Source organism: Cygnus olor, chromosome 11 (genome assembly GCF_009769625.2).
Source record: "Cygnus olor isolate bCygOlo1 chromosome 11, bCygOlo1.pri.v2, whole genome shotgun sequence".
NCBI lineage: Eukaryota > Metazoa > Chordata > Aves > Anseriformes > Anatidae > Cygnus > Cygnus olor.
In genome coordinates this window covers 20,766,592-20,790,462 of record NC_049179.1, presented here as the reverse complement: position 1 = coordinate 20,790,462, position 23,871 = coordinate 20,766,592, and the positions used below count along the sequence as shown (strand labels likewise).

At 42.6% G+C, this 23,871-nt stretch overlaps 1 protein-coding gene across 2 annotated transcripts in view; it reads right to left on the bottom strand.

The window, feature by feature from the left end:
• NOX5 (NADPH oxidase 5) overlaps positions 1–23,871 on the bottom strand; it is a 52,756-nt gene that overhangs the window by 14,437 nt on the left and 14,448 nt on the right. The window contains exons 3-6 of one of the 2 annotated variants that reach the window (XM_040569503.1): positions 22,848–22,984; positions 16,339–22,573; positions 1,801–1,838; positions 348–414 (exon numbers count right to left, since the gene is read on the bottom strand). The gene's annotated coding sequence lies outside the window, so the exon portion shown is untranslated. Of the gene's footprint in view, positions 1–347; positions 415–1,800; positions 1,839–8,277; positions 16,160–16,338; positions 22,574–22,847; positions 22,985–23,703; positions 23,853–23,871 lie in introns of those variants that run through there. The other variant, XR_005823184.1, reaches the window with a different exon arrangement.

The window sequence follows — 23,871 nt, the reverse complement described above, 5'->3', positions numbered from 1 at the left end:
GCAAATAAACTTTAGTACCAGTGCACTTTTGCAAGAATAATCATAATCTTTAAATATAAAGAAAATCCATTAGTGCTGCCATACTAGATGGTAACCCTACTTTCTTGAAGGATGAATAATGCAGTGAATTCTCCAGTTCACACTGTCTCTGCAGTGAAATGGAGTTTTTTCCATGCTGCTCCCGAAAGCTGCAGCTTTTTATGTCCCAACAAGCACAGGAAGCCCTCCTTAAGAACTTTTGGGTTGAAGTAAGTCCTTTAGGGTTGAAGTAAGTCCTACTGCTCAGCATGCAGCTGAACTGCGTGGTTTTCTAGGGGATCATTGCTGTGAAAGGGAAAAGTTCTTACCACGGGCTGTAGCACCGACCGTGTCCTCAGCTGGAACCTCAGTAGAAGAGTACGGATGCAACATCATCTGTCAAATATAAAACTAACTTTAATCACATCAGAATTTCCAGCTCATTCAAGCGATAGTATTAATTGCTGTATTATCCCACTGAATTTTTAGGCTCAAATTAAGACAAACTACTGTAAAAAAGTGGGATGGAGGGAGACATCTTTAATCATCATGCTGTGCCTAGAAAGGCCTGGAAACTCAAAGTTAAGGTTACCATTTTTAGTAACAAAGTAATCAAACCAGGACAAGGGGATTTTTGTGAATACATTCTTTACCATGATCACAACTCATAAATTTGCTTCTCCTCTACATGCACTACGTGGGGGATAATACAGGCTTTTTCAAGTTTAAGAATGTCTACATCCAGCTTGAAAATGAACACTTAACTGAACATTTTAATTTGCACTTTGCTTTCCTATTTTTTTTTTGGACGAAATTACAGCAGGCAGATTCTAAATGGCTATCTGGTCTGCATACCGAGATGCAAGAAATACAGTTTTCCACACATGCAAAACTTTGAATATGAATTAATGTATAGTCAAGCCTTAAAAGCCTCTTATGAAGCTAGTTGGCTCTACAGGTATACCGTATATTCTTTTATCGTTAGACTAAGTATTTTTGTAGAGTACAGCATAACTAAGAAAATACAACTTTGGAAGAGTACGTCCAACTGCAAGAATGCACACTGCATTATTTAAAATCACTTGCATCTCAGAAGCAGCAAAGTTCCTCTCCCCAGAGCTATTCTAAAACCCTGGGCAGAGCAGATCACCACTGACAACTATAATAAAATGTCACAAAATTCTCAGCATATCGCACAATTTTGAAAACCATGGAAATCCCATTATTAAGTTTGAAAAATCATGAAATCAGAAAACAGTGTATGATTATTGTTCCTACATCATCACTAAAATCCTAGCACTGGAATAGTGTGGCATATCAAAACTGAGTGACATTTTTCATAACTTGTCACTCGATGAAAAAGATGCTCTTTGCTAATAATAAATAAGCATCTTTAGGAAAGGTCCCACCTTGCAAATTTTAAAACTAAATTCATCCAAGTCTTTCCACACTCAGAACCTATTAGGATTCCCCTTTGTCTCCCTTGACATTGCTCCCATAAAAATCAACAGGAAAGCTCCCCGATAGTTTTGAGAGCAGAAGAATTTGGCACACATACTCAGCAGCATCAGAACAGTCAGTAACTAATGAGAAAAGTCTTTGGCTTTAAGAGAAGGGAAAAAGAAATGAGACATTACACTGACGAAAAGTACCCCAGAATGTCACTAATTGTGTCTATCCAGGTGGGATGAGAAAGATTCTTCTCTTCAAAGAATCTCTGCCACTCTGTGAGCACAAATACACAAAGACATTCATGTTTCAAATCCCCCTCATTAAAATTACCTTTACGTGTTTCACATTCCTGAAATTATGCTGCAATGCTAAAAGAAAAAAAAATTAGAGACATAATCAGTCACTCAACACAAACACAAGCAATGTGATGTCGGTTTGATACACAGGCTTGAATCTGCTGTTCTCTGTAGTTTGTAATCTGCTTTGAATAGAAGTTGCCATGTCACAAGCAGCTCTGGTAAAGGAAAGCTGCACAGCTCTCCGGTGAAAGCACAGAAGAGGCCGGGCTCTTTTATTTATTTATTTTTTTTAATGAATGGGGTACATTTTTTTTTCAACAAGTCCTCTGGAAATCGTACAGATTTTTTCCAAAACATGCATTCTCCCATAAAACTAGAATTTGCTTCAGAAGATCAGGGCCTCTAAAAACAAAGAGAAAATGAAATGATTTTCCCACATAGCCTCTTACCAAAGACACCACACCAAAGTTCCCTATCTAGTGGTTAAGCACCTACAATGCAATCCTGCAGAGCCTTATTATTGACTTTCTAGGTAATGTGATGGATTTCCTCTCCCAGCGCCACGCTGCCCTCGTAATTCCCCAGGTACATATTTTAAAGTGTTCAAGCACTCACAGAAACGTAGAGCTTTATTTGGGGGGACTGACTTCAGCCTTGCATAATCCACTCACCCGAACGACTTCAGAGCGAGCAGGAACAAAGCTGGTAGCAACGTGCCTACACGAGGCTACGTGAGCACAGAAAACCTTGCTGGTCCCTCCTGAGCCACACAAAAGAGCAGCTTCGGAAAAATACATGAAAGCTAATATAAAAATGAGATCTGATCGGCTACTGCTGGATAAAGGAGCTGTGCAAGTTGCCACCTGGGCTACTGGATGTGTGGCAGAGCCAGCCTAGTGGCCAGCTGGTGCTGTGATGGGATCATGACAACAGCCACGTTACTGCCAAGAACTTTTATTTTAATATATTAATTTAAGAACTGTCCTTCAGTAAGGCTCCAGAATTAAAAAGACATGCAAAGGAAAAATGACAAAGACTATAACGAACCTTAATAGTACGGTTGTGTTACAGAAACCGCTCAACCTAAAATACTTCAAATTATTTCCTAAATCTGTGCTTTCCTGAGATACCAACAATGTAAAATACCAACAGTTTCAGTTGCATCAGGAACCAAAAGCTAGTAAAGAGAGCTGCAAACAAAACTGTTATAAAATCAAATTTAAATGTTATACTTTTTTTTTTTTGGCTAAAAAACGTTGTGCAATTTTTTCTGAAAGACTGCAAATAAACTTCTGTCTTTCCCCTGTCTTTCACGAGGCTTCACAATACCTTAACGCGTACATAACAACTCAGATTCTGTAACTCAACCAGAACTTGTTTTCAGAACAGCATCCACACAAGAAACCACGTTTGGAGCAAAGGCTGAGCAGAAAACGAGTTTGACCTTTGGTGTCAAAGAGCTTTCCTCACCCGATCAGTTCTCTGGCAAGTCAGGTTTTATAGAGACTTCCACGCAGTGCCTTCAATCGCATGGAGACTTCTACCTAATTTCATAACTGAGATAAAAACCTTAATGACCAACAATTAACCTGAGAACAGGGAAAGAATTACTGCTAGATCCCTACTCAAGCAACGGAAGAATGTGAAAAACTACGGGATCTCAAAGGGTTTACAGAGGAGAAAGTATACCGATTAACCCATTTTGTCTGTAAATTAAAAAATAAATAAATAAAAATCCCCCAAAGCCCTGCAATCCAGAAGATGGCAGGTCTCTTTGGTGACTACCAGAGATTTGTCATCTCTGGAGGACAGATGTAAATTGGAAAGAGGGGAAGAGGACCAGGACTGTCAAGAAAAATATTGATTTGCACTCAGTTGTCTTTAGAATTTCCTCCAGGCCTCCCCAGAACAGCAAACAGGGACTTGATGCTGGATCCTGCTGCGGATAACGTTTTAACAGTTCGTTCAGGCAGAAATTTGCAGAGAGACTTTAAGATGTTATTACTATAGAGGAGGGAAAGCCTGTTATTGTTTTTATTTCTGCAAAATTTTCTCTACTAAAAATATGCATTCTGCAGAAAGGTGCAGAGAAGACTCTGTGCACGTGCCAGAGATTCAACCTAGTTCATTCATAGCAAGGACATAAATTTTTGGGGGCTTCTCTAACAAGTCGTTGCTGAGGAAACTCTCCAAGGGACAAAGGTGGTTTATGCAGCATGACTAATATAAGCGACAGCTTCACGCAGGCCCGCATACAATTAACCACCAGCCAGAGCCGTGGGTACAGGCAGGAACATCACATCTCTTCCTTTCAAAGGTTACAAAGCGATACGCCGTGGAAGAGCTCGCGCTCAGCTCGGCATAGATTCGTGGCTCTCCTGGGGCACGCTCCTGTCCCTGCGCTGTCCCGGCACTGTCTCATCCTCCTGGCTCCTGTCCTGCCCTCAACTTCCAGCCGTGGGGCTGCGCACCCACTTTTCATTTGACCACAGCACCCTGGGCAAAGCCTGGATGGAAGTCCTCGTTGTGAGCAGCAGCAGCAGGCAGCGTGCTGTCATAGAGCGAGTGCCCGGGGTTTGGGACGTAACCAAACCCAGCGAAACAGAGGGCACGCTTTGAGATGAGAGTAACTCAAAGAAACGGGTAGGAAGTGAGATGAAGAAAATGAAATTTACAGACGTGAGTAGCGGGAGAAGCCGGGCCGGGCTCCCATCACCTCGCGCTCTGCCTCGCGTGGTGGCAGAGCAGCCCAAGGCTCCCCACCGGGCTGCCACCGCTGCGCGCTGCACGAGAGCTGTTTTGGCTTGCCACTTCCCTAAATCCGTGCACTTTGCGTTCCTTCAGGGCCCCCGTGATGTACCGGAGGGCCAACCCTCACCCTGCAACAGGCAGGACGCAGATCTATGTAAGCACACAGGAGCACCGTCGCTCCCAGGCGCTCATCCACCTAACACGCACGGTTTCAGCAGGGTGAGGACCGCTCTGCCCAGCCTCGCCCTGCCTTTACCACGGCCACTCGGGGGCTGGGTGTGCAGTTAAGGCTCCCAACGGGCTCCCCCCGGTCCCGGCCCCACTCACCGCGGGGCGGCAGCACCGACAGCAGCCCCAGCACCGGCAGCAGCCCGGCCATGGCGCCGGTAACGGCCGGGACCCGCTCGGGCTTCGCGCACCCCCGGGGCCGGCACCCGGCCCCAGAGAAAAACCCCCTTCGAGCCGGGACGGCCCCAAACCTACCCCTGGCTGAAGGATGGACGGATGGCACCGGTAGGTGGGCACACGGGGATTCGCTCCTCCGGGACTGTAAGCAGGGGAAACGGAGCAGATGGTGCTGGGCATCATCAGCTGCTGCTTTTGGGGTGATGGGTCCGGTTAGCGTTTCCTTTAGGAAACGAGACGGTGAACAAGAGGTGGCTGCAGCCTGTATCTGATTGAGAAGGATTTAGTGCCCTTAGCCCTTACCCACAGCCGCTTGGTAAGAAGAGGCTGAAAGAGTCTGGAACCAAGAGAGCCTGGGCTGGCTTCTTCCTACCCCTAGCAATACTGCCCTAAGAGATTTCCCTGATGACAGGGGAAAGGTATTGAACGGTTAAATACGATACTGCACCTGAAACAGGAGGAACGAGCTCCGCATCATTTAAACGCCCAACAGAAACACTCACGGAGTACCCTGGAACATTTTTCTTTACAGACCGGACCCAACATGAGCACCTTTCTGAGAGGGACCACATCAGTATGCCCTAATAAAAAGGTCTCCCCTTTTCCTGCGACCTTTGCAAAGCAGCCCCATCGGTCTGTTCAACTTGAACAGCGCTTTTCAGCAGTTGTGGCATGACACAACGGGCAGCAGAGGACTGCTACAGAAATGCAAGCAACTTACGGGCACGAAAGGGGAAAAGACACCGTCATGAAAACAAGTTGCTATGTGCAACAGACATTAAAATGTCAATATCGTGATGGGAGAGAAGGCAGCTAAGAGGTGTTAAAATTCAGCTTTCTACTTGGACAGTCTCAGAAGGTTTGGTCCGGGGGAATTAGCACACCAGGAGAACAGCCATTCTCCAGGTAGCGATGACTGCAGCGGGATCCCTTGGCAGAGAATGCCAGGCTTGCGTTGCCTAAGGAAAAATGGACCATGAGCATTCATATTTAAAGAACAGGCAGGATAAAATCAGGGAGACATTAGCAGGAACTGACAGAAAAAAAAAGCAGTCTGTGGATACTGGAAAAAGATATAATCTGGACTGAAACCTGGCTGTGCAGGCACAGTGACTGAGCGCTCCACTTCTCCCACTGTGGAGCTATTTCTGGGCCTGGAAAGAAATCCTCTAGAGGGAGTTGGAAAATTGTTTAAAGGATTTTCCTCTCCCTTTCAGTCTGATAGTATCAAAAGACCAAGGGACCACGAGCCATTCCACGAAGAAAAGTAGTAATTAAAGAGCTTCACTTCATTAAATGAGGAATATTTAGAGCACAGTAGAAGCAAAAGACACAGCACCAAACACACAAAGGCGGGTGCTGTTGCAGCAAACTGCGGGCCAACGGGGAATCTGCCTCTGCGAGGAACTTCAAAGGCAGACATCTTCACCTGTCAAGAGATTCTTGGAAATAAAACCCAGGCAAGCCAGAAGAGCGTTGGGGATGAAAGACGTGCAGCGCCACTGCCAAGGCGGCGCGGGGTCGGGTCGCCAGCTCAGGACCATCAGCTGCGCCACCGCAGGGCTGTGTGCATCAGCACTTCCACGGGCCCGGCTCAGCCACCAGATATACAAGTACAGTAAATATTTAATTAGATCGCAGTATGGCCAGCATAACACCACGGCTTGTTTATAGAAGTGTTCTAAATAATTTTGAACTGGAAAGGGAATTTAGGCCCCTTAAAAATTGTGGCCCTTGTAAATCACCGGGGAAACGTAGTCACGCTCGTTCCCCCCAAAAAGTTATGAACAATTTCACTATACCCAAAAGTTACTATCCACAATTTGACTGGATACTTTTAACCTATTACAAAATTTATAGCTGATTTCAATAGCAGTGTAGCTATTTAACTTTATGTGAGCAGTCCCATGAAAAATCAATGGAAATGCACATATGTTAAAACAGGACTTCTGTTCCGGGCAAATGCTATGTATTTAGATTTAAATAAAAGAGGAATCAGGATGAAAAGTTGATATTGCAGAACTAACCAAATGAAAACACTCACTCTGCACATTGCTTTAACTTTGTTTTTTGATTACAGTACGCTTAAAACTCTTTGAACGGCCTGTCAAGCACGCTTCTTCCTTGAAATCTGTAGCTCCCTACTCCCCCAACCAAGAAAGTAAATAAGTCTCTTTACACCCACTTTTTCCCTAAAGTATCTCACACCAACTCCTCAGTTTTCATTCTTGAGGAAGGAAAGTAATATAATGATGCACCTTACAAAACACATCCCACCTTCCTAATACAGTATAACTAGCAAAAGTGAAGGTATGGCTACGCACAGATTTTATACTGAAACAACTGTTTGGAAAGAAATATCATTAATTGATAAAGCTTACCAGTATCAGCGTAATTACATTTGTATAAACATTGACAGTTCATAAAGTCGGTTAACTGCTGAGGTACAAAAATACACTCTTGGGGCTTTAACCAAACCAAAGTTAAAAGTGGAGGAGTGGAGTAAAGGTCCATACAGTGACAAAAAAAGAGGAGAAACAGCCAATACTACCTGGCAGACACGGCCTATAGAAAGACAAGACAAGCACAATAATTGCCTGAAAACACAGCACTCACAGCCACAAGCAGCTTACCAGAATGACAACTACCTGTGTCAAAGCATCACCAGGCTGTTTGGCTACAGCATGACTTGCAACAGCTTAACCCTAAGGTACCTGCAGACCGCGGGCACTCCGCTCTCAACAGCAGCTGAAGGTTTCTTAATGCAAATGCCGAGACCTGCATCGAGTTTCAGGTTCAGATGTACCCTCAGAACTGCTGGGTGAAGCGTCTTGCACGTGGTACCTTCAAGAATGAGATCTTAAATATCTAGAAGGCTTTGGACAATAAATATCTAGAAGGTTTGGGACAAAAACAGCCTAAGGAACAGGTATCAGACATGCACAGCTAAAGGAAAAACCAGGCTGCTCAGAGAAAACATTCCAAATTCATTTATTTCAGGAAAGATTTTTTTTTTTTAAATTAAGGCTGTGAATGTTCCTCATACGCTTTTTCTTTTGTTTTCAGGGTATAACCAGTTACAGTTCGTTAAAAGGAGCAGTATTCTCCTGCTTGCTGAGATCTCGCATTGGACACTGAGGTTTACTTTCCTCTGGGGTACACGTAGGGAAAAATCAGAGAGATGGTAGCAAAATTTGATCTGCAAAAGGAAATTGCTTTACCACAGGTGTCTTAAAATTATCTGGTTTCTATTTACGTTCATTAACTCAAATACCTAGGGAGAAGTAATGTTGGCTGAGACTTAAATCCCTGCCCTCTCAAGCAAGAATTTCCAGAGCTGACAGCACCCCCGCCCAGTCTCCCAACAGAGTAAATGAACAAATAAATAAGAGTCATATTTCTGTAAACCTGGGCAATTTTCATCTTGTTTTTAAGGCATGGAGGAAAGGATTTGTAAGAGGTAATGTCACGAAGTTCTTCCTCCCATTCTGTTTTATGTCACAAGCAGAACAGCTGCTTTCTGAGAAATATCCATACAGATAAATAGATCACAAAGCAATGAGAGAACTGGCAGAAAAATAAATGCAGACCATCAACAACAACAGAAAAAAAGATTTTAGAAGGAATTGAAAAAAATCCAAAGTTTATTCCTTACCTGGTTTCCCACCCACAGTTCACTGTTTGCTCCCTCCCCCCCTATCCCCCCCCATCTCTGAGGTCTGAGTCTTAGCCAACTAAAAGCAATTAAATAGAGAATTAGCTTTGGACCCCTGTGTATATTAGAACATCTGAAGGGAAATTAGGCAAATAACCCCTTTTTATTCAGAAGCCTAGCTCCATTTTCCTTTTAGAAGAGTACAGCTTCCAGTCCCACCAGTTTTCCCAGAACCTCCACCTCATTAAACCTGCCTGGCAGGATGCTGACTGACACCACCTTTCCCCAATGAAACCCAAGTTAAAAAACACTTGATCAGCAGCACATACACTGGCAGAAGGTTCCCGAGAGCATTGCAGAGCCTGCTGAGGACTGATCGGTGCTTCCTGAGGTACTACATATGCCTGATCTAGACCTGTCCCCCCTTCTGGGACCAGAGGCCACCAGTCACACCCGCAGGACTCTTGATGCTCTCAGATTGCTCCATCGCTCTGTTCCTTCTCTCTGTTCCTTCTTCCTGCTCATACACGAGGGCTATGGCTAGTGCTCCTGTCGTTCTCAGGTCTTTTGCATCTAGTACGTGCCAGAGATCACTATCAGAGGAATGGTAAACTTTGTACAAGGTGATACTGCTGCTAAATAACACTACCTCTGCATTTTCCAGCAGTAGCATTACAAAACAGTCGAGCTCGTTATTTCTGCTGAAGAACACTTTTGCGAATCATGGAGCACTGGGGTAAAGAGAAACTGCAGTGCGAAAGTCCTAGGAACTAAATTATAACTTCTATATAATTAGAAGAGCCAAAACCACCTTTCTTTCATGCAAATTCCACAGTATATGAATTCTTCCTGGCCCAAGCTGGTGTACACTAAAAATTTTACCCTATTCTTAATTCCTTCAACTTCTTAAAATCACATATAGCTAGCCAAACTTATGCTGTGCTCTATGCACATAGTCCCCGGGCAAAATACAAAGTCAAGTCTGTTTTGGGGTGTGTATTTACTAAATTCATGGAAGATCAACAAAACTGGTTTCTAGAAATCCAGACGCAGAATTCCAGAGCAGTCCTTTTGTTGCTGTTTCAGGTTCGGAATGGGACAGCCTGGTTAATTCAAATCCTTCTGTGCCTCCTTTATTGCCTTCCCCCTCTTTGGTGGGGTTCATATATTCCTGGAGAATACAACATTATGATTATAAAGTGGATTTGTGATAGAAGCAGCCCTTCACAGAAATACATGTATATCTGTATGTATTTTCACAGAGTACCTCCCTTGGCTTAAGTTTATTTCCTACTTCCAGCTCGAAGTCCCACCCATGTTTCCTTTGCATTCAGAGATGCTGAGAAAGACGTTGAAAAAGACGTGGCTATTTACAGAAGGAAGGTAGAAAGATGGAACAAGCTGCAGATTAAGTCAAGGGGGAGATATTTTGCTGGTGTTTCTGAAAACCAGAAGTTGGTGAGTCACTGTCTTCATTTTAGAGAACAAAAAGCCACTTCTAACACACACCCTACATAGTAAATTGTATACCAGAATCCCTCTTTTCACCTCACAGAACAAAGTTGATTAACTTAGATCACAAAAACCAGGACTTCCCTTGCACTAACTTCTGATACTAGACCATACATTCGGTAACCTGCATGCAGAGATGTGTCTTTTGAAGCACAACCACATATCTGAGTGGGTTTGTTTTTTAAGTTCAGAAACGTTCTACCGAATACAAAACACTCGGGCCATTTGACTTCTCCTTTGTATAATCATTTATCCGGAACTGGTGTGTGAGCTAGGTGCAGGCACAGTGGAACAAGCAGAGCTCATCTGCATGCACAACAGCTCGATTTGCATGGTCACTGCCGATGAGGACACGCACTCGGAATGCAGCTCCACATACCTGCACATGCTAATTCAGGCTTTTTGTGTTTTGGGAACAGATCCTGTCCGGGTAACACCCACCCTTCTTATGAACACGCACTCACACTAGCTTTCTGATGCCTGTTGTAAGATATCCCACAACTGCAAACATAACTTTTTTTTTTTGTATTAGTTTTCACACAAATTCAATCTCAAGTTTTGGTTGCCTGATTGACCTTAGAGAAAATAGATGGTGGCCACAGCATTTGCATGCACAGATACAGTATTTGAAAATACAACTCTACTCATTTTGATCATACTGCTGTAATTTCTACATCTTTCAGCTACTAGAACTTAAAATGTTAATAAACCAGAAACATCCATTTCCTATGGATTTCCACTCATAAGGCTATCAGAGATAGGTAAAGCAAATATTTAAAGAACAGTGACAGAAACTGAACATTTTTAAGATGACTGTAAAAACAGCACAAGTGGATGTAAGAAAATAAACAAGGTTATACCACTTTCGGTTTTCAGGAACGAAGCTATTCATGAGGTATGGAGGGAAGAAAGAAAAATGTATTTTATTCCTCCCCTCATGGGGCTTTTATGTATATACACACAACATATTGCAAGCTCTGGGAATTTTCAAAAAGAATAACACAGCACATAAGCAGTAATAACATTCAAAGCCTCTGAATATTTCCCTAGCTCATCTCCAACCACACATTCCAGCGCAAAGATCTGTGTTCTGAGCCTCATTCAGAAGACACACAGCATGCTGAGGCACTTTGTACAGCTATTATCTGAAGAGTCTGACCCCACAACGAATGGCACTATAAAAGAAAGCTAAATTATCAAAACTTTCTTTCAGCATTGTATGCTCACCACTGTGCTTTGCATATCTGACTAAGCAGCCAATTTGCTGCTAGGTAAGCAAAGAATTTCTGATCCTGTTTGTACAACGCTGAACTCTAGCACACAAGAGGGTGAACTGTGAATACTCAGTGAAACTCACTTGATTAAATCACTTACTGGTTTTTGTAAGGGCATTTGTGTTAAGGGGAAGTGCTTCCATTTACCCAACTGTTAATTTAGCTTAAGCAGAAATGGGAATACACGACCTATGTGGAAAAAAAACAAAGCAAATATATAGTGCCTAGCCAGCTTGCTTCTTTTTGGACGAAAGTCATCTTATGCTTAGCAGATGACAAATCTTTTTGGAATATTCAATATTTAATATCCACCACTTAGTCCTAGGCTTTGCTTTTGTCATATTTAAAAGGAAAGGAAAATAGCATGTCATTTTCCGAGGCCCAGAATAGTAGTATTGCACTCAACGTGGATAGTGATTAATAATAAGAAACCCCCTTTCTCTGTCCAGAACTTTTTCTATCCCCTCTGGCATTGTTTTCAGTCTGAGAATCCTTGGGAGTTTTTGCATGGCCCAGCGTTGGCATAGGCTGCTCCTCATCCATCACAGCACTCTGGGATCTTGCGGACAGATTTCAGCCACTTGGCCTGAAGAGTCACTCTTCAAAGCATCATCTGAAACACTTACACTTCTTTATGTTGCCTCTAAAGTTCAGATTCAGCAGTGAAATGGGATACCTCACATTGTAAGCGACACCCAGGATGAAAACAGTTAAGAAAAGTGAGTAAAAAATCTAATTATTCTTGTTAGAAAGGAACAAGTCAAGAGAACAACAACTAAGATTATCTTTGTAATGGATCTATCAAGTACACAGGTACTTCACTTGTTCACATTCACAAAAGCAAAGGTTGAAAAGGGATAAAATTCCTCCCTTTACATACCGAGGGGATAAACGTCAGACGTAATGCTATTTGATGTAACAGATACTGTTACGGCAAGGGTAAATCCAAAGCACCACGAAAAAAAAAAAAGATGCCTGATACCCACCAGGGACTTCCGAACAGCCTCAGCATCTTTTCCAGTTGCGTTTCCAGTTCGAAGTCATACAGCTTCCTCATGTCGATCACACGTCCCTCTAGTAATAGTTTTGCATTAACATATTGACCATCCAGACCTGGATCCTTGTTGAGGAAAAACCTGCAGCTACTTACTATTACTGCCACTTCAACCACAAACATCGTGCAGAAACTCCGCAGGAAAAAAAAATCTAATGGTTAGAGTGAAATTACAAGGTGAGCGTGAGTCAACAGCGGTTATTTATTCAGTTTGACAGCAGCGCTGCACTTTATGGTGATCAAAGACGAATATAACCCAGGTCTCACTTGGAGTACAGCACCCAGCTTTGGAATGCTGAGCCCTACGAAGGTCTGCCTAACAGAGGCTACAGAAAACTGGAAACAAGTACGAGGAAGACTGGAGAAATGGAGGTAGTTGCCCTAACAAAAAGACCATGAAACTTGTAAGTACTTTAAACGAAATGCCAACAACAACAAAAGGAAATACCTTTATTCCTTTCACGGCCCACATGAAAAATAATGGCCTTATGCTGCAGCAAGGAAGATTCAGGTCAGACATCATGACTAGCAAGGATGGCAAGGTAATGGAGCAAATTATTGGGGAGCAGCCATTTCAATACCACTTACCTCCAAAGCAGCCCACATAAACATCTGTTAGGAAGAAGAACATTAAGTGTGGCTGTCCCTGCCCTGAATGGAATTACGAACTAGATCACCTTCCATACTTGTGAGTCAATTATTATGTCTGATTATTTCATATTCCATCATTATTTATTTGTTTTACTATCATGTCTATAAAGTCTAGCCACTGACTCATGTCAAGTCCTGGGACAGGATAAACATGCAAGAGAAATTCCATAACGGGCACAAAAATGTGACATGAGAGTCAACAGCAGAACAGGCAGGTAGGGAGACCCAAAGATAAATCAAGACAGCACTGATGGTCCCAACGACACGTCAACAAATAACTGAGGACCTTTGCAATTCGTTATAGTAGAGGAAAGTTATGGGTTGTTTAGGCGATACTCCTTGTATGAAAGTAACGATCTAAAAGCAACAGGCAGACAACGGAGGCTGACACACTGTGTCAAGCAGTCTGGGATCTGATGCAAGGAAAAATACTTCCTTTTTGAAGCAATAGAGCAGAGCACAAGAAAGGGATGCAATATCAAACCACCACCCTGCGCAACACCCTCCGCAACGCCACTCGGTAAGGATGCAACACACGATGAAATCTGTCAAGGTAGAGAAAACAATATTGGAAGGAGTGATTAAATAGCTGGTGAAATATTGCAGAAGTTTTACATGTGCAGATGGCCAAGGACCTCATCTCTAAAATCTCACATAGGAAGAAATATGGAAGTTGAGACAACACTATTGAGGATTAGAGAGAATCTTATTTCAAAGACGATGCCTGATTTGAATTTGCATGATAAGCAAATAAGGCTGTTTCATCTGCTGTGCCTGAGACAGTGATGAAGGAGGACTGGCAGAGGAAGATGAGAATCTCCACTTTAATTACGTGATGCATAAGCTGATGCTTCATTTACACAGACAATTTCAGAAAAACAACATGAGATTTTAACTTCTGACAGAAAACAGAACTAGGTAACACCAGAACTGCTGGTACGACCACTAGTTTCATGCTCATGCAAAAAACAGGAATCAAGATGACTTACTCTGGTCTTTAATCGCCTACAAAGACCCAAAGAGGGACAAATATGACACGGTAAAGAAACATCTAGGAAGGTGAGAAAAAAAACACCACTGGTGGCCACCAGTCACAAATACCACAGGAAAACAGAGGTCTAAGAATGTGATTGTTTGTGGGAGAAGCAAGATGAGTAAAGAAACCTCTGCTTCGAGGTAGTGGAGAATCTTGGTCAAGGAATAAACATGTTTGCGTTGCCTTTGTACCCCACCGTATGTTGTAGACTGACAAGTGTAGGTGCAGGAAAACAGCCATCATAACATTTTAGGCTCCGAGATAAAGTTAAAAAATTAACTTGTAATGTAACATCACTTCAGTTGAGCTGTGAATCACAACCTCAAATGATTCATCAGAAATATCATCTGCAAATGGCTATTACAAGATCATCTGTCTCAAGACAGAACGGACGACCAAGCCACTTTCCAAATTTAGCAGTGTTACATGTTAAACCCCAGCATTCAGCGGGTTTGCCCACACGAAACAAACACACTTTTGTTTTCCAGTGGACCTCCAATTTCACGAAAGGCTAAGGCACCACATAAACCTCAAGTAGCAAAATGTGGTGTGTGCCAGTAAACTTGAAAATGCATTAGTCCTTCTGGAGGGCTGGGGACAAGACAATCATATCAGCATTTATATATTCCTACACAATTAAAGCAAAATCTTTTGTTCAGATCACAGAACTCAGCTGTGTCAATTGAATTGCTCTGATTGAACTAATTGAATTTCAATTGCTCAAGTCTGGTTTTGAACAGTTCTGTATGACATTCAAAAGACTGAAGACTTCATTTATAAATGGAAGTGTGTGTGGGGAGGGACAACAAATGATTTGGCTGTTACCCAGAAAGTAACAAATGTGTAATATGTTTCACTGGAAAAGCATACTAAGCCTTATCTTCCTGCGGAGGCCTCCACTTACCACAGCGGTGGATGGAGCACCCCGTTAGCATCCTCTTCCCATGAGGACGGAGGTAGGGACCCTCACCCCATCCTCTACTGAAGAGAAACTGAGCATCACTTATCCAAGTCCCACTTCACCCCTGTAGCTCCCATTGTTTCAGCAGACATGAAACACAGCTGAATTACAGCCTCAGAGGACACAAAGTACACAGAGTACTTGTAAAACTCCTGCTTTTGCTGCCCAGAAGCCTCATGCCCACCTAGGAGGGAAAACACCACAATGTGACCACCAGAGGATTAGGACTCTCAAATATTTCCAGAAAAAAAAATCTATTTAAGTTTTAATTAAATGCTAGTCTAGATCTCATTGCTGATGTCTACCAGCAGCTTCTGTACAAACTTGCTGATTGTTCTTTATCCTCACTGCAGAAGTGGAGCTGGAAGTGGCTTACGAGCCAAAACCAAAGTGTCGTGAAGTCTATGGCAGCAATTCCATCAACAAGATGAGCCAGACCACCACAACCACACTGTATTCAGCCTCCTCTTCTGCACCAATTCATTCCACTTACTCCAGTGGATCACTTCCACCTTAAAGGCATTGATGGTGTAGCTACACAAGAATCTTCCTTCATAGGTTTCTAAAGGGGCCCTTCTACTTCATCTTTAGAATTAGCTTGGTTTTGGTAACTTCCAGGCTACAGAATTTGCTTCCTCCCCTTTTACTCTGTCTCTGAGCAAAGAAAACACCCACATATTCTAGCACAAGTCTTCGATTTGTGAAATTAACTTTTCATTTTCTTCATGCAAGTCTTATAAAAATAGATGCAGCTACTTTTAACTGGGCATAGACCTGGCAGGAGACACAGCATACAAAGACCAGCCTGCGTGTCCAAGAAGCACCGAGTACTTTTGGCTGTATAGGAACTTTACAGTCAATTCGGATCTGCAAGTTCTGATGTATTTAGGTTTACCACATGATGAGCACGTCACTTACTTCATCTCAATTTACCCATCTACAAGAAAGATTCAAGTCTTCCTCCTAGTTTGTACATTTCATGGGTATTATTTGCAGTCATCTGTCCATTGGTCAGATTTCTCTCTCCCTCAGTGACGTTTTGAGCCATTAGAAGAATTGCAAAATCCTCTTTCAGAGGGCTTTTTATACATCTATATGGTAAAACATATAGACGTATAAAACAAGTTTCATATCCTGTCACCACCTGTGATTGACCTGGGAGTTGAACGGTTGAATTATTTATTTAATTGGGCAAAAAAGTGGGCATGCAACATTATATATCTTGACTTCTGGTTTTTTTCCCTAATGTAAAAGAAGCAGAACAACTTACTATTAAAGTCAGTAGGATGTTCTACCTTTTGGCCAGCGCTGAGGTGGTCAGGCAGTTGGACTTGAGTATCTTTGTAGGTCCCTTCCAACTGAATTACTCTAGTCTACTTGTTATCTGCCTTTGGGGACTACGAAGACCTAATCGGGGAGGAAAACAAAATCAGCTCTGGGATGAGCTGATCTCCTTTTACACCATCAGAAATCGTACTTCATAGGCTTTGAAAGGGGATTTTAATTAAATAAAAAGTCTGTTTTAGCCTTGCTTTCCATACTGGAAAAAGACTCAAAGAACGCATGGGAAAGTCTAAACTACCATTTTCAGGCTTAGTGTTTTCATTGTTAGAAATAAAAAACAACCACAACCTTCAGACAAAATGAGAATCTGAATTTTTAATGGCATTTTCACAACCGCCATGTGACTCTCCATAAACCGACAGCAACCTATGACAAAGAACATATGCAATACAACTTCCATAAAAAGGTCACTTTATTAGGGCTGAACCCCAGGTCATACATACGCGTGCTGGATGTATAAGATACAGAACTACACCACTTACCGTCACTCTGCTTGCAGACAGGAGGTGCTTAGGTACAAGGGTCTCCTCTTGCTGTACAGAGCTCTGCCCTGCAGCGTTACTGTAGGACTCCCCTTGTGCCTGGATTTAAGTCCGTAGAACTGGTACCATCAGTCAACAAGGACAACAGTGAGGAATCTTTCCAGAACATTTTCATGAATTAAGAAACAATCGTGTGATAATTTTGTGTAATAATTTTGTGTACAGGAACTTGTGATTCCCTTTTCACCTCTTTCTTGAGTCAAGCCACAAATGCCTTTGCTCAAGAATGCCAAACAAGCTGAAGGAGGCAAGTTTTTAAGAAACAGGAGGTGGAAATGACAAAAACGGAATGATAGGCAAATTAAAGGCAGGAAAAAAAAACAAGATCTAGAAATTCTTTGACAAGGACAATGAAGACTGAATGAAATCATGAAGTTTACCTGTTTTATAGTTGATGCTCAGAACAGCTATGTGCTCTAAGAACAGATTAGGAAGCTAAGCGTTCTCTTAAACAGGACAATGATTATTTATACTGCACAGGTGAAATTTTATGATCTGCTAACGCAACCTTGGGTTAGACAACCTAAACAGACTGCCCTTACTACAAAAATCAGCATCCCAGAATTCTAGACCCACCTTTGATGCTAGACTGATCCATGACCTTTAGCAATCCACTTCAACATTTTAAAATGGAAATTGCACTTAAAGAAATTCTTTTAGTGCTGGAGAAGTGAGTTTTGACAACTTGTGTTAGCGAGAGAAAATGTTCTGTGGTTAATATAACAGAATTCCCTCACTCTCCAGTAACATCTTTTTCCTCACTTGATCTAGAAATTTAAATGAAAAGGAAGCCTGGGTCTAGCAGAACATTCCTTCCCGTTCTTCTCTCCAAACTTTTCAAGAGCTCTTCCCCCCAAATTCTATTTTGGATTAAGTCTGAAATATTTCATTCAGCTAAATTGGAAGCAAATATTGAACTACAGGTCAGACCTTTCAAATATTAAATAATAACTAAAAGAAAGTACTATTACAGAGAAAAGTTGAAAAGCCCTACCTAATACAATATCAAAACAAATGAATTAATTACTGAAATAAAACCTTATGTATTGAAAACATTGAAATTAAAAGTGTTTAAGTGTTTTGTTTTTTCTTGCCTGAATTTGCCAGGTATTACCCATTATCAGATTCATTCAACCCCTCTGAATCTCTGCCCTTTCACTATTCTTTACAGAAAAGGAAAGAAAATCTTACTACCTCCAGTTCCAAAAGACTTCCCCAGCCTAAGCACTTTAGGAAATCCTGTGAAGGTTTTACGCCAATTTGAAACCCAGCAGAAATAGCTCCATCCGCGTGCGGCGATCTGAAGTTGGCAAGTGGAACAAGGCATTACGCCGCTGCTCCCATCTTTATCATTTACACTACGACCAATAGAGCACTGGGCATGACAGGTTTTGGTTTTTTTTAGTACTGGCAGAAGTTACTACGGCAGCTGCACTGGTAATTACGCTAGTCACTGTGTCCCATGAATCACATTCCTCTTGAAGTCCCCTGCCCAAGAACTGTCCTCACTTTCATCTTCACTACTTAAACTGTCAGACTTGAAAGCCCTCACATCCACTGCAGCAAATTTCATAGGTAGGTGTTTCTAATTTTGAGTGCAAGAAAAAAAATAGACACTGTTCTTCTGAGGTACTTCTGCTAAATCAAAACCTAATCATTCAGCAAAGTATAAAAACTGCAAGTACATTTCCTTTTTTCCTCCCCATGAATAGAGTAGAACTGGTCAAATGCTCCTGAACTTATCTATGGTAAGTCCTAGTGGATCAAGACTCCTTTACCTTCAACTGCATTCACACTCTTGGTGTGCAGGCCTTATAAACACCTGACATGACGTTCTTGTTGCTCTAAATAACTCGAACTGCTTTTTTAAAAAAGCTGAACAAAAACTTTCCTCTTATCCCAACACACACGGATACAGGCTTTGACAAGAATCTCTGAATTTTGTATTTTCAGAGTTCTCCAAATGTCTCGTCATCTTCAGGAACTGCTAAATCACTCCTGCAAGCTCTCTTCAATGAGCTTTGTTTTATACTGTTTCATTTTGACATCATCATTCACCTGGTTTTCCACTAGTTTCAAAATACATTAACACATTTTTAGCTTTGAATTTTGATAATCACGTTCTCGAATTTTTTGTACCAAAAAGTGACACTTTTCTTTCCGACCTGATTTTGTGTTTTATTCTACCATATCACAGCCAAGTTCACCAACTTTTGCAAAGGAGTTTTATTGGAATGGTGCGAGAATCTCTCGAGTTCTTTTCTTGCTTCTCTGCTGACCAACACACAGATTTACAACAGCTTAAAAATATAATGATTTTATTTTTAACCCCTCACATCACAACTAAGAAGTTATTACACTTTGATTCTCCACAAATGACCCAGGGAAGCTGCACGGCCTACTCATTCGACTACAAAGCTATGCTACATCTTCATATTATACACATCTTTCCCTCCCAAATTATCCTGAAAGTCTAATATTTTTAGCTTATAAATGTCTAACTCATGAGATTTTACAAGACTTTTGAAGTTGGTTATGGCCAGACAGCTTGGAAAAGGAAGACCAACAGCAATTGGAATGGCTGAACATTTATGTACAAAACAAGTAATAAGTATACAAAAATTGGAACCATTGCTCTTCGCAAACTGAACAACATTTGTTAAGCTCCGTACAGGAATCTTTCTTGCAGTAATACGAAGTATCAAAGACATAAAGCTCATATTTGTAATGATGTCAGCCTACCTGCAGAATAAAATGCTTAATGCTTCAGAAAAGAAACGCAGAGAAATACACCAGTTTACACGAGGAATAAATAGCTTGATCACCTGTTGAACACTGAAGGATAAACTTAAGAGTATTCATTAAGCGTTCTTTCCACAAAAAGAGAAAATATGCGATGTACCTGCTGCTAAATGCACCTGTGAAACTCATCTAAACCCTCCCCTATTAGCACAAGCCCAACAACTGGCTTTGACAATAAATGAAAAAACATATTTGGCAGCCAGAAACTGGAGAAAAAATGGTTGCAGAAAGACCTGCAGAAAACTGTTCTAAAAAATGGCGTACAAGTTACGGAAGGTTTATGGGTATATATTGATCTGCCTATGACTGTAAATCAGCAAAAGTGTGTGAAACTTGATTTCTTTCCTCGTCCTGCTAAACATTATGAATTTCTAGGCTCCACTGGTATGCCTGATATTGTGCAAACAAAATGAGAGGGAACAGTCTACGCTAAACTCAGGGAGCGAGGGGAACGAAGCCAGTTTTGAGATGCAACAAGTACTCATCTCTTCTCAATCTGGTAACTTAAAACAACTACTTCCTATTAAATACTTGGCTTTAAATTACCTTTCTTCAGTTCTTATCTCTTACTTGAAAGATTGCTAGAAAACAGAATATTGTGACAAAAAAAATGTAACATTTGCAAACAATTAGCGCAGAAATCAATGGGAATCACTCATATGCCAGAGGAGTTATACAACAGTCCCAGCAGTCAGCACTGAAGGATATATTGTTTTGAACTTGCCTAACTCAAAAGACTGATTACATTAAAAAAAAAAAAAGAGAGCAAATAATATTAGACAAAAACCCTTCTGGTTTAGACTTGAGCGCTCTGCTTGCACGTTGCTAACCGCTGTTAGGAGAAATTCAAACAACCAAGAGACAAAAGGCTCAACACCAACATCCAAGCCTCTTACAATGGCAGCAAGCTTTGGTGCTTTTTTAGCCAACAACTTGAGGTCTTCATTTATTTTCCTACCTATAGCACTCCCATATTGATTTAAAGAGTCTCAAAGCATAAATTTATGTTGTCAGAACACACGTATCGTTTCCCTATGCTCACTTTTGTCCCTTTACCCCAGAACTCCGGATACCGGTGATCAATATTGCTCTCAATTCCCCTTAATGACCCACTTTCCAGCTACACTGGAGGGGTTGGGGGCGGAGAAATAGGGGCAGGAAGAGGGAGAATTTAAGAACAGAATTTTCTCTTTCACGTTGCTGTATCTACGTACAAAAAAAGGACTGAAGATGTTACACAAAGCATGAAGGAATGTATTGTGTAGATGCAACAGGAACAAACAAGATACCAGCAGATATACAAAGGAGTATTATAAGAGGCAAAAGAACAATCAGCAGCTCATTTTAGCAAATGCTCAACTACCCAACGATATTACAGACATGGGAAATCCTTCTGGGTTCTGCGTAATGCATACACTTAATGTACAGTAGCCCTTCATACAAAACTTTTGTTAAAATAGGATGGATATAACGGTATTTCATGCTTTAAAAAAAAAAGGGGAGGGGGAAACCATCCACAGCAAACAGAAAATCTGGATGAAATCGCCTAACTGGACAAATCTAGTTACACTAGAGAGTTTTTAATGCTAGATCAGAAAATACCTAGAAGATAATCATACAGAAGTTCACGAAGACTTAACTCAGGCTCAGCAACAACTGAACAGCTTCTCCTAGAGTAAACATCTTTAGCATTTTAGATTTTGTCCCAGGATTCTGACACGTGATCAGCTTTTACGTGTAAACCTGTATTTAGAATTTGCTGGTCATATAATTAACAACACATTACTTTGAGCCACGAAGGAGTTGGAAAAACACGTGAACCACAGACAAATATTATCAAATATTAACTGTAACGATTATGGTGATTCGTCAAAATACTAACTTTTTTGTACCCAAACTTTAAAAGCCAGAAGATACAGATAAGAACAGAGAATATTTTCATCTTCCAACAGGAGACTGACCAGGGATCCTCAAGACTAATTTCCCACCATCGTAAACAGAGCTCAGATCACTTTTGCTGCTCAGCTCTGACAAGGACTCTGACAAGACAGGATTTCACACATTTTGTCAGTAGGCAGTATTTCTAATCAACGGCATCTAGAACAGATAGAGTTGATTGCTTTATTCATAGAAACAGACAATAAGAATTCCCCAAGTAAGACTTAGCATTGCTTCATCAAGATGTAACACATTCTTCCTCTATTACAGAGAGAACAAAACTGAATCCTTATGGCACAATCATAACAATTTTGAAGCAGATTTACTTTTTCCTCATATCCCAGAAGCAAAAACCCCAAATTGACCGGGCATTAAAACTGTTTGTTTTTAAGAAAATAAAATCTATGCTCTGCAAAGATATTAGTTACAACACATGTACCACTGTAAGAGAACACTTTGATATTTGACCTTTGGAATATTTCCCATGCATTTTTAGTTCTTCCAGCAGTTTTCAAGACTTAAAACCTATGCAATACAAGCAAGGTATGCATGCGCGGGGCAGAGGGGGAAAAAACAACAGCTGTAAACATCTCTTTGGTTTTGAACTTTGAATAAGTCTCCCCTGATACGTTGGAGGGGGGCAGTTTATAAAGAAAACATTTTTACTTGCCAGGAAGTAAAAGGAAAAAAAAAAAGAATCATCTCTTGACTCTCAAACTCATTTTTCCCCCCCCACGATAAAGATTTAGTTAATACTTATAGGCACTGTTTCCATGATGAAAGTTCTTTTCCAAAGATCTTCACCTGTGCCTTTAAACCAAGCTCCAGATCAGACCTTCCTTTGTGAAGCCTCAGCCCAGGGGCCACCTTTGCTCCCACCTGTAAAGAATTTAAAACAGAGCTAAAATACAATTCACTCTGATGCAGAGGTCCTAAAGCTTTGTAAAGTTTACATCCTAAAACCACTGCAGTACCTTTTAGTATGTTGAAGACAGCACCACAGAACAATAAATAAAACGACGACTTTTCCATGCCACAGACAAAGCAGAAATCCAACGGCTCTAACAGCTAAACCATAAAGAGGCTCTAAACCGCCACACAAAAATATTAACCTGCTGCAAAACACTAGTGAACAAGAAGTTATATTTTTTACCTGAAGCTGGATCCACCTTGGCCTTTCTGCCAGCTCACACTCCCGCAGAATTTGCGCTTAGCTGTCCAGTGCATCCATTCCAGCTCATCCACAGACGACGTAGGTAGTTATGTATATATGAGTTTCCATCCTACACCCTGCAACATTTTGATACGACAATCTTGTCATCTGTTGTTGATAACAAGTATCAAGCGTTTCAAAGAATCGTGAAGGGTTTTTGCAGCCCTCTGTCATTCCCAACCACCTGGCAAGCCCACCGAAACATCAGTGACCGCCCGCAGGGCCCGGCGGGGGCACGAGGCGATTTCACCTCTCTCTGCCAGCAGCCCCTGTGCCTGAGGAAGCCGGCCTCACCTCCACGGCAGCAAGCAAGCCTGGGGCTTCGGCAGCGCCAGGAGCCAGCGGATCCAAGGCCGGGGGCGGGCAGCGAGCCCTGCCGGGGCGGGCCTGGCACCTCGCTGCGAGCCCGCCCGGCCGCGGGGCCGCCACCGCCGCCCGCATAACGGGGGCCGGGCGGCGAGGCCGCGGGTGCCGCCGTCACCCAGGGCGGCTGCGAACACCGCCGGGGCCCCTTCCCTGGTCCCCTCAGCGCCTCCTCAGGCTCCCCGCAGCCCCCTCAGCACCCCCACATCCCCCTCAGGGCTCCCTCAGCCCCTGTAGCCCCCTCAGAACCCCCCCCCCCCAGGCCCCCTCTAATCCCCCTCAGACCCCCCCCCGCTCCTCACCCGACCACCGGCACCCTCCAACCCCCCCCCCCCCCTCACACCCCAGCCCCCTTCTTCTCCTCTCCCTCCCCTCATGGCGGCCGCTGAGGAGAACAGCGCCCCCCCCCCCCCCTCACCGCCCCGCTCCGCACCTTTCCCTCCCTCCTGGCTGCGTGCCCCTGCCCGGGCGGCTCCGGCTCCAGCTCCGGCTCCGCTCCCCGCCCCACAGCGCGGCGCCTCCCCCCGCAGCCGGCAGGCGGGGAGCGGAGGGGGCCGAGGAGAGGGGGGGGGGGAAGCAGCGCGCCCCGTGCCCGCCGCCA